At 39.1% G+C, this 12257-nt stretch overlaps 1 protein-coding gene and 1 long non-coding RNA gene across 7 annotated transcripts in view; one reads left to right on the top strand and one right to left on the bottom strand.

The window, feature by feature from the left end:
- LOC110988129 (uncharacterized) overlaps nt 1-12257 on the top strand; it is a 498416-nt gene that overhangs the window by 466034 nt on the left and 20125 nt on the right. For all 6 annotated transcript variants that reach the window (XR_015424931.1, XR_015424930.1, XR_015424932.1 and 3 more), the window contains one exon: nt 1007-1197. The gene's annotated coding sequence lies outside the window, so the exon portion shown is untranslated. The remainder of the gene's footprint in view (nt 1-1006; nt 1198-12257) is intronic.
- LOC147799529 (uncharacterized) overlaps nt 1-12257 on the bottom strand; it is a 278554-nt gene that overhangs the window by 111614 nt on the left and 154683 nt on the right. The gene's annotated exons all lie outside the window — the stretch shown is intronic.

Consider the following 12257-nt stretch of genomic DNA (forward strand, 5'->3'; position numbering starts at 1 on the left):
TAGACATGAGAAATCTAACCCTAATGCAAGTATTTCACTTTGAGTAATTTCTCTGTAAACTTAACATTGCCACGTCTTCTGGGAACAAATATCTGCCAGTTTCTAGGAATTTCATATGCTAGTTGTACTGGTTTCTCTAGATTATAACCATCTGGGAATAAGATTGGCCAGTATGGTGCCCAAACCAGCATGGGTTAATCAAAGTGCCAACTGCCTTGGTACTTTCCATGCACTTGATAACTCTGGGTGTCAAGGCAATTGGGGGTACAACCCAATTGTTTTCTTTTTTCCAGTCTACAGTGAAAGCATCTACTGTTTCACAACCTGGATTATGGTATCTAGAATTAAACCTTGCGACTTTTTTATTGTGGCAAACCTGTCTACTGTATGAGGCCTCCACAAAAAATGAGAATACAGTACTTGATCAGATATGCCCCAGTTGTCCTGATCCGTTTGCCTACTTAGCATATCAGCTTTTTGGTTTGGGGACCTTGAAATCCACTCCATATCTATGCGAATATTAGTACTCCAAAATGCTGAGGCCTATCTCCTGAAGTTCAGGGTTCATACTTCCATGTGCTGCTATTCCCACAACTCCTTGGTTATCTGTAAACCACGTAGTCCAGCAGTTGGACAGTTTACACACAAACGACTTGAGAACTGAGTCAACTGCTTTGCGTTCTTTCCATGTGGAACTCTTCCTAGACTGACTACTGTCCCAAGATCCCTGGGCCTTATCATTACCCAACGTTCTTAAGAGCTCTTAACCTCTTAGCCTGCTTAACTGCTGCTCTCTTCTGCTTAATCTTTCTGGCGGCTTGATTTTCTGCAAGGGTAATCTTGTCATCATCTTGGTGTGCAGCCAGTTGATGCTCCTCATACTCCGTAACCATGGCCCAACTGTACATGCTGGAATCAGCCACATGAATCAGGGTACGTGTACATGTGTGTGGAAATCATCCACAATCAGTTGATTAAAGTTGTTTTTTCTTTTGTTTCTTTTCAGGCACTGCGGTGAGAACGCTGGTCTACTGACACCATTGTGCTGTCTTGGGATGGAGCCAGCAGATAGACCACGCCCAGCCATTCCACTTTGTCACTCATCTGGTGGTAACTAAAGGACACCATTCAGGTTGATGGGGTGTGCTGATGAACAGTTGACCGACGGAACAGGAAATTCATTAAGGCAGTAAAGAGGTGAGTTTCTATCAGGCCATTTTCGTCTTGTCTCAAGAAAGTTTTATGTCGCTGTAATACATGTGCATGTGCACAGCCATGTTTATTTGTTGCATACTCACTGAATTCAAATTCACACCATGTACATGTACTTATATCTGACCAAAAGGAAGCCAAATGAATTAGTTTCTTTTCAATTTTGAAAATATTCAACTATTTTTCAACTTTATATTTACCACTTTTCAAATCCTGACTCTAAATAAGTACCAGTTTGCATGTACGTGTACAATATGACTGTGGATGTCACATATCATTTCATATTGGTTGGTTTCAGGTTTAGTTTCATGTTAGAATAACAATGTCTAATGTCAGTGTTTTTTCTTGAATTGTTCCAAACTCAATATTGTAACCGTACTTTAAGGAGAAATACAGCGAAAGGGTCCAATGGAGTATCAATGCACATGTACATACATGTACACGTACATTGTATGTACGTGTACCTGTACATGTACCTTGAGTTGTGTGTATAGCACTTTCTATTGGCTGTAGAGGAAAAAACAAACACTGAACTTGTTTTTTTTTTCTTTTTTTGGCCTACTGTCTCGGCAGTTGTTTTGATATCATCTACTGTTTCTTAAGCTTCCAATGGTGACATCATAATAATATCTTCATTGGCCGTCTTCCATTCGGCATTTGGTTCCTACTCTCATGGCTTCTGTTCGGTTTCAGTGACTCCCACACATACGGGTTCAAGTACGTTTTCATTCATTTGTTTTTCATTTTGTTTCATGCTCAACTAACCTTATCACATACATGTACCACTTCAGCATGTTGGCATGGAAGGTCTTGACTGTACCGTCGCCAAGATCTGTACGGTAATCAATGTTTCTGACTTTGGCTAGTACAGGGAAAGGACCTATAACCATAGTAATAGTTTGTTTTGGTCAGTATGTAGGAGTAGTAATACGAGGCCACCGCCATTGAAACTTTGGGCTCAACTTTTTGCATTGTAGTAGTGTTTGTTAATATCTACCAACGTTTACAAATTCTGCTGTTCGATTTCCCACGTCTTTTCTAGACGCTCGCAGAGATCGAGAACATGTTGGTGTGTAGTTTTAACTTCTGGACTTTCAACATTAGCCGTCCAAAGTTCGCGTAAGATAGCTATCGGACTATGGACTGTGCGACTGTAAAGTACTTTGAAGGGTGCAAATTTCAAGCTTGAGTGAGGGGTTTCATTATATGCAAAGAGGAGAGGTCCAGGATAGCGATCCCAATCGCGCAGCTTTTCTGCGTGAAGCCGTTTCAACATTAGTTTAAGTTCACGCATTCAACCAAACTGTTGCACGAAGGGTGGTATGGAGTAGTGGTCATCTGTTTTATCGACAAGAGCCTACTCGTTTCTTTCATGAGATCTGATGTAAACTGTCATCCCTGATCGGAAAGGGTTTCAGTTGGGAAGCCGACTCGTGTGAATACATCGATCATGGCATGTACATGTACATGTACTATACTACCCTGGTAGTTTCAATACTACTGGTAGGTAGAGCAACGGCTTCTGGATGCTGGGTAATCAATCAGGGTCAATATGAAACGATGGCCTCTGTCAGACTTGGGATGAAGGGGGCCTGTAATGTCCACAGCCACACGTTTAAATGCCATATCTATAAGGGATGATACATGTATCTGCCTGACACCCTGGCCAAAAGAATTCGCTCATAACCTTATCACACGTTTTCCTTGCTCCTTGGTGTCCACCCAGGATGGTTTCGTGAGCTACAAAGTTAATTACATTGACTCGGTATTTAATAGGAACTACAAGTTGAGGACACGCGTTTCCATATTGGAGAGTGGGTGATTCGAACTTCCTATACAACACACCATCAAGCCAGTAGAAAGTGGAAGTTGATCCGTATTTGTTGCATTTCTGATTGCCCTTCTCTGCAATTTCTCTTATATGGGCCAACGACGGATCATTAGCTTGTTCGCTCATAATTTCAGATTTCGAGATGTTTGGAATACTTTCAGGTACCTTAAGTTTTCTTAGTGGTCTATCCTGCACAGCTCGTTGTGTTCGTGTCATTACTGCACATCACATAGTATCAACGCGCCTGTGGTCTATCTCCAAATTGAGTGTTTGAAGAGACACAACATTGCCAGAGCAGGTCAGGATTATTCGGTGATCTGACGCCTGTTACGTTACCTAATATGACGTTGTACACTGTCTCATGCCAAGCGCGTCATTCCAGCCAACGAAATAGGGCGAGTCTAATTTAATTCTTGCGAGTGGAGATCGCAAACAGTTTCATCGACAAGAGTACACGACTTTTCAGCACCAGTGAGCTGTTCACCGGAAACAAGGTCATATTTTATGACTACTGAGCTATACAGCCACTGTTGCGTAGAACTTTAAATTTTATGTCATTAACCCAATCCGTCTGTGACTGGCATTGTAGAACAATCCGAGTTTTTACACGCCGCGCTCATTACGGGGAATCCGTATCCGCACGTCAATGTGGCGTAACCATCTTGCGTACAACATTCACTGAGCGGGGTGAAATCAGGCAAGGTGGATATATAAGCTTCAGTTTCCATTGCACTAGGTAGACTGTCTCTAGATTTCGTGGCTAACTGTGTGTTTTGCTCTATGTCACATTCAGCCTCAAAAAGGCCAGTAATTGCTGAAGCTATCACGTTATAGCGACTTTCTCAATTTCTTTAAACTTACTGCAGCAGTTACGCGCTATGTGACCCGGTTTGCCACATACAAAACACTTACCAGATGATACATGTACATGTACATCTCATGGTGTGTTGGCATTGGTGGTAGGTTTGAACAATTTGGCAAATGACGCACTGTGCGTCTGCTTCTGATCTACTGTACATGTAGGAACCACCTACATGTACATGTATTTGAATGTTGGCCACACAGTTTGCTGTCCACAATAAAGGGAGCAAAGCTGCTGTGAGCATCCGTATGCTGCTCTGCAAATTGGGCCATTTCCATAACATTAGTCAGTTTATGCACTTAAAGGAAAAGAGCTACATGTAAATGGTCTCTGCATCAATTCATGATTTGTTCCTGCAAGATTAAATCTTTCAGACCGTCATTCCCTCTTTGTCTTAGGTACAAATGTATTTGGGCCATAGCAACCCAACGCATCAGCAGGTTATCAAGATGGACTGCAAACTGTGGCTCACTTTCGTCTTTCTCAGGTTTTGCCAACCGAAATTTCTCTTTAAAGGCATGCTCATTCAGGTGGCATTGCTTGAGTAACACCTCCTTGTGCATTTTGTATTTGGCTGACTCATCTGAACTTAGCCTAGAATACACATTGAGCCCTTTGCCTTTCAGGAGAGCACTTACATTTCCAAATAGGTAAACTCATCTCACTGATTAATGCGTGCCTTGTGTAAAGTGTAGACATAATAATAAACTCCCTGAAATCCCTGGATTACTAAAAGCCTACTAAAATCTATAAGAAAGAGATTTAGACTTTATAAACTATTTCTTTGAAACCCAGATCAATTAACCTAAATAAACAGATATAAAAACAAATGAACTATTGTAAATCTGGTTATTGTAATACCTAGGCAATTCAATTCATGGCATTTGTCATATTGGCGACCACCCCAGACAGGTAATTTAATTTCCATTAAACTGGTGTCATCTTCGAGTTGCACTCCATCCAGAAGAAACTTGGGGGTTTGTAGTTTGAATACGAGATCTGTATGTAACAAAACAACAGGCATTCTTCAATTGCTGGCTGATCAAGACATTGATGTGCTTGCTGTTACTGAGACATGGATTAAAGAAGGAGACATTACTACGGTGTCACAGTTAACATCTGGTGATTACCAGTTTCTCTATAAATTTCGTCAAGGTAGAGCTGGTGGTGGTGTAGGAGTATTGTATGAGTCCGGAATGAGAATACATACCACTCCATCTACTGCAGCTGGATCATCTTTTGAGCACATTGTGGTCGATGTCGACTGTCATGATAAACGTTTCTTGTTGATGGTTGTTTATTGGCTCCAAATGTAGCAATCACTACCTTCTTATCTGATTTTTCTCAAGTCATTGAACAGTTCATGTCAAAATCATCTGATTTTGTGATAGTTCGAGACTTTAATATTCACATGGATCAGCGTCAAGCACATAATATGATTTGTTTTATGAATTTTCTCGAGTCTTGCAATTTGATTCAACATGTAGTATCCCCCACCCATATTAAAGGTCATGTTTTGGATCTTGTTATTACTCGTCCATCTATGGACATTATCAAATCAGTAGATGTTTTGATCCTGCTATTTCTGATCATTCACTGATAATGTGTTCTTTCCTTTAGAAATCAGTAAGCCTGTGAGACCGCAGAGATCTGTGGCATTTAGGAGGCTTAAAAACATAGACTGTGAACATTTTTGTTGAGCCATTCTTTGTTCTGCATTTTCACAGTATTTGGACGAAACTTCATTACCCGACCCCAACGTATTCACAGCTTTTTACAATTTGGAATTAAGGTTGGTTCTTGACAAGCATGCTTCTGTTCAATCAAAGGTTTTTACTGTACGGTCGAATACACCATGGTTTACTGAGACCATTAGGAAGGAGAAATTTAAGCTTAAAAAACTGGAGTGTCGCTGGCGATGTACTTGACTCACTGTTGACCGGGAGATGTATAAAATGCAATGTAATCACATTGCGAAGATGATCAAGGGTGCAAAAGTGCATTATCATCAAAGCTTAATCCAGGAGAGCAAGGGTGATTGTCATCAGATTTTTTGTGTGATTGATAATTTGTTTTGCCGCAAGTCAGTTCCTACATTTCCTACTCATAAGTCCGAAGTCAAATTGGCAAATTGATTTGCAAACTTCTTTCAAGATAAGATCAGCAACTTACGACGTATGAGTAGTGTGAGTCAAGGAGATTTTGATATTCAAGATCCAATTCTTCCTGAAGGATGTAAGTGTAATTTAGGCTCCACTACTTGTGCACAGATCCAGCAAATCATACGCAAGTGTCCTCCAAAAACTTGTGGTGCTGAGTTGATACCGACTGCACTTTTAAAATGCTGTCTGACTGAAATTTGCCCAATAATCACATCTCTCGTTAATTTTTCTATTAACCTTGCAGTTTTTCCAAATGATTTTAAGATATCTACTGTTACTCCCATTCCAAAATCTCGGAACCTCAAGGCTGATCAAGCCAAGCTGCTTAAGAATTATCGTCCAGTTGCCAATTTACCATTTGTCTCCAAGGTTCTTGAGAAGGTGGTTGAGCAACAACTTACTAATCATATGACCAGGTTTATGTTACATGAACCTTTTCAATCGGCATATAAGCGCCCCCATGGAACGGAAACGGCTCTTGCCCGCTTTCAAAATGATATTTGGAAAAATATGGATGAGGGCAAAGTCTCCATTCTGGTATTTCTTGATTTAAGTGGTGTGTTTGATACGCTAGATCATGACATTTTGCTTCATCGATTAAGGACACATGTAGGAGTCTCACAAAATACCTTCGATTGGTTTTCTTCTTACCTAAGAGACCGTTTACAAAGAGTTCAGATTTGGTCTTTATCGCCTGATGGTCGGATTGGATTGGATGTGGGAACCATGAGTGACACCTATACGCTTAAGTATGGTGTCCCCCAGGGCTCTGTACTGGGACCACTTTTATTCAATGTGTACATGTATGTTGCCATTAGGGGATGTTATTAGGCATCATGGACTGAGTTGTCATTTTTATGCAAATGACACTCAGTTGTATTTGTCAGCTCAGCCAACTGCCAGTAACACACAGCAACAAGTGCCAGTGTTGAAAAATGCTGTGACGACATCAAATGTTGGATGGCGATTAATTCTTTGAAGCTAAATGATGATAAGACAGATCTGCTTATCATTGGATCACATTTGTCGTTCAGCAAAATTCCTAGAACTGTTGTGAATATTGGTAATCACAGAGTCAAGAGTCTGGGTGTGATTTTGACAACGAAATGAATATGCAATCCCTCATCAAGAACATCTCTCGCTCTGCAATGTATCACCTGTACAATATAAGCAAAATTAAACGTTTTTGGGTCAATCACCCACAGAGCATATTATTCATGCACTTGTTACGTCTCGCATTGACTATTGTAACTCTGTTTTAATAGGTCTATCGGCGTCAGCCCTTGCTCCTTTGCAGAGAGTCCAGAATGCTGCAGCAAGGTTACTCACTAATGGCAAGAAATTTGACCACATCACTCCTGCGCTGATGCAATTACAGTGGTTGCCAGTAAAATATAGGGTAATTTTTAAAGTGTGTCTAATGATCTTTAAATGTCTCCATGACAGTGCTTCAAGTTACTTAAGTGATTTGCTTGATGTTAGGATTTCTAGTCGATTCACTCGTTCCGCGCTGGACTCGCCTAGGCTTACTCTTCCAAAAACTAAGCTGTCTTCTGCTGGCGAGAGGATGTTTTCTGTGGCTGGTTCCCGTCTCTGGAACCAGCTTGAAGTTCATCTTAGAGAGTCTAGGAATGTGGAGAGTTTTAAGACCGGGCTGAAGACGCACCTTTTTAAACAAGCATTTTTAGTTTCTTATTATTGATTTTGATTATGGTACATGTAGGTTATATTTATTTATCTATATTTTGATGTACAGCGCCAAGAGCAGCCTAACGGATTGGGCACTTTGTAAATGTCAGTTATTATTATTATTATTTAATTAGAGCTTTCAAGAAAATACATTATCTTATCTTTTGAGCAAGAAACAACCAATACTAAAAATACCTGTGAAATCATTCATCAGTAAAATATTGAACAGAAAATGTGAAAATACCTAACCCAGTCAATTGTTTACATAAATAATTCTGATACTACCAGCCCTTTCAGACGATTGCAAACCATTTTAATGATTGTTTTAAAACGTTGGACAACAGTTGGCTTCCAAGATACACTGCTGACCCTATGAAATATCTCAACTTTCCTGATTCCCTTTTTTAAAGCCCAATAACACAAGAAGAACTTCATGATTGTATCAATCAACTTCAAACTAAGAAAAGTGTGAGTCATGTGAAAAGAGGATGACACTATCCCATTCAGTGACACTGTCTGGTGACTTGTGAGGTTTACTGATTGAATAATAATTAGTCTAGGCCAGTGGTCTGGTAAGGGGCTGAAATGGGCAGGCGTAAGAAGAATATATAACCAAAAGCTAGTAATGTTTGTTGGATGTGATTGGGTGATGCGAGCGGAAGATTAGTTTTCAAATTCTTTGTCAAGAACAATATGCTTTTGTGCCCAGTAGTGATAACGCTTAATCAGTTGCATACGGATGATTTTGAAGGAATTAATGCTAATTCACATAATTGTGATGCTTTTGATGGGTTGTTATACCAGTAAAGGAGATTTTATTTTACTGAGTGTTTTAAACAGTCCCAAATCCTCCAATTTCTATATGATTTTACATACACTCTAGGGGGTTAGGGTTTTAAGTCCAGCCATTTGGCCTCAGTTAAGGCAGGCGCATACTTCAGGCAAAGGTGAAAGCGAAGTGAATCTGATGAAAGACTTCCAGCAAAATTTTGCTGGAGTTGAAATGTGTTCAATTTGTGTAAATTCATGAAAGTACTTTCCCGAAAGTAAAGAATGGAGGTTTCAGAAATATTTCTGAAATAGTAGATAGATGTCTCAGAGAGCTTCATTCGTGAATTTCAAAGTTGGATGGATCTTGTTGATGTTTGTGACAAAATTAGGAATTGGCCAAGAAATTGGTTATAGATGACCAGTATATTGTCTCTGTAGCACCACCATGTGAGAATTTTTCTGCTTTTTTGGAGTATTTTGTTTCAGAAGTCTTGCAGGGTGATGTCACATATTTCAGGGCATGCTGTTGAGCCATTGAAGGAAATACTTTTTTGAAATGGAAAGAGTTACGGTCGAGAATTGGGTTCCAGAAAATCTTTGATGTACCGGTACATGTAGTAGTGAGTGGTTTTTTGATTGAATTTTTGTAGTACAGTGTAATTGGTGTTGTTGTTTATCACTTGGTTTGACTTTGATGTCCCTTTTTTTCCTTTTTTTTTGTTAATGGGGGGGGGCTAGTTCTTGCCTTAACATGTTTTTAGTTAGTGTCTTAGCCCAATGTGGGTCAGTGGGTGAGTTCAAATTTGGTGGCTTCTCAATATTCTTCTCTATCTGGTGTTACACAAGAGGTTTATTTTGGATGCCAAGTGGGAGATTGTTTAAAAGGATTTTTTTTGGCATTGTTCAGGGAATAAATATCAAACTAACATTTAAGACCAGCCAAGCACATACGTGTATTTATTCCCATTCATAAATACCTTTTTATTCAGAGAGTCAAAAGAAGTCAGCGTATGATGGATTTCCAATGATTTTGTTCTAAAACTTTACTTTTATTTTTCCAAATGCCCCCAGCCATTTTATGGTATATTAATTTGAAAATTGTCCAGTAGAATCCCCTTGTACAAGTAAATGGACTTTGCGCACGTGTGGTGCATTCTGTATGTTGGGTCACACGCAGACTCATGACTAATAAGGATGGAGTAAACTCTCTCGTATCCAGGTACCAGAGTGTGTTTTACACAGCAGGCATTATCACTTCCCATCAGGCATTATCAAATGTTAATAAAAGGTCAAGTTGCATGTTGTTGAATAGGGAGACTGTCTGAGGTGTTTATGAATATCCATTAAGAGTGCTATTGAAGGTGTTTTTATCATTCAAAAGTATTGCGCAGTTTGGTTCAGCAGGAGTGGGGATGGAGCTAAGACCTTTCAATTTTTTTTCGGTTTGCATTAGTGTCACTTTGGATGAGTTGGTTTGATAATTGTGTTCTTCTAAGAAATGTTTTTTTATTGGATTTGGTTTTCTTGGTTTTGGCTTTGCATATACCAGAGAAATAGTTTGATTCTGTATTGAATTTTTTTCTTGCTATCTTTGTTTTGATGAAGGTGGATAGGAATATAAGTGGAGGATAGTGGGTTGTATTCAAGAGATAAGAGCAATATACATGTAGACAGCAACAATGCTTGGCAATCTCATTTGGAAGATGCGGTTGCCTTGAAAATAGACTGTTTGGTTTAAGACATTCAGTATGGATGCCTCTTGAGGTTGGTTTGGTCATATGAAGTAGCCAAACAGTTGTTGGGCCGTGATGCAGTCTTAGTCTTGAAATTGCTCATCAATAATTTGAAGAGCTGTTTGCGAGGTTCTTGTGAGCTGTTCCTCTGTGGTTGTTAGCTGATGTTGCTGCTCTTCTAGCATACATGTACATGTAGTCTACCGCCTGCAACCTAGGCAGATTACCAACACATATGCATTATTTCCTAGTCCATTACTTCCTTTCGGTAAATTCTCGATCACTAATAGTGCGAAATTCCAGCACCTTTGTTAGTAATGACCTCTCCCCTGTCGTTTCTCTCCGAAAATGGAAAATTTTTATTTTTCTGTTTTTAAGTGGTTTTGCCAACTTGCTTCGTTTAACGCTGTGCACCCTATGGGGTTTGCTCAGGTCTGTAACAGAGCATAACACGTCTGAAGATCAACCATTAAAGGAGTTGTAACTGTTGTTTAACTCGCGACAGTGTATCCAAAGCTCATTGAAATGGTTAACATTCATTTTCCCTTTGTAAAGAACGTTTGGTACTAGCCTACCTTTTTGGCAGGTTTAACAGTTTTGAGACTTCTTTACCCAACCGCAATCTAAGATTTAAATCTATCACCATAATTGCAACCAATTTTGTGTCTCGTTGAACTTAAAAACTTACACCCGAAATTGCATTTAAAACAAATTTGAACCAATGAACATTGTAAAATCTAAGAAGAATGACGATGCCACTACGCTCTCTAGGTTGCAAAAGTCTCTAGATATTTCCCAGGAGTGTAGCCATCGCATGAGTAAACGATTAAATCCCATAACTAAAAGAGCATCTCTAGATTCAGATTGAGCACTTCTAATTATTCTCGTTCTTTGTCTGAATTGTCTTCTACATGTATAAATCCTTCTTGAATAAACTTTAACACAATGTGTTGAGCTTCTCTATAACTATCGGATTTTTCACTAGATAAAAATACTACATATACAGTAGATATGCGTTTTGTTGCCGCCTATCAATTATTAGATCACTGGTTTCTATTTCCATTTCTTTTAATAATTCTCTAAGTCTATTCTTCGTTCTTTCTTTTTGTCTGTTGAAGTCATCCAGTTTTGGACTAATGGTACCGCTAAATTCTTCTAGATTTCTTGTCTCATAAGCTCAAATATAATCGCTTATTACATCATAAAACAAGTTCGAACTGCCTTCCTCTAATTCTGACAACGGTACTGTAAGTACCATAGGCTCTGTAAATTCTATATTAACATCTTGTCTATCAGTTCCTCAGTTTGCTGGGCTTGGTTCTGCTGTTTCTTCTTCATTATCTCTGCGCCTTTCACGCTGCCATTTTGCCAGTCTGCCATTTATTTGAGTTTGCCAATCAATTTCGGTAGAGTTTATAATGATAAAATATCCAGTGTGGAAACTTAATTCCAACAACTTTTTTACCTTGCAAGTTATCGATGTAGTCTTGCAATTTAAACGTCTGCTCATTTTCAGTAAAGTGAAAAGTGTGAACCTGACTCATGATGTGTAATTTTAAAAACACGAAACAAAAAAAATTAATCAAACGTAATTAACACCTTATTAAATAAGCAAGCATGGACATCAACTATAGTGAACTCGTGATTAAAGTGAACAAAAAACACCTTTTTTGCCAAGTTTCCCAATTTAATGGATTCTTACAAACTGCCTAGAGTTAGAATGGACTTCTTTGTACACCGTTGGTCTGGCGATCCTATGTCGTTTTATCACAACCAACTCAACTTTGGGGTATATTGTGCCACTATGGCCTGCGGTGTCGGATGGGATGTACTCAAAGACTCAAACTCATACATTTGAGCTTGGTTTAATTTTCACATGTATTACATGGTTAGAAAGGTCTTGTTTGATTACAAAATAGTCATCCCCAAAGATAACGTGTTTGACGCTTTGAACAATAACTAAAATCTTAGAAAGTTTAACGATGGGTGTTTATTGT

Source organism: Acanthaster planci, linkage group LG03 (assembly GCF_054643075.1).
Source record: "Acanthaster planci isolate LZ-2023a linkage group LG03, COTS_SCS, whole genome shotgun sequence".
NCBI classification, from domain to species: Eukaryota; Metazoa; Echinodermata; class Asteroidea; order Valvatida; family Acanthasteridae; genus Acanthaster; species Acanthaster planci.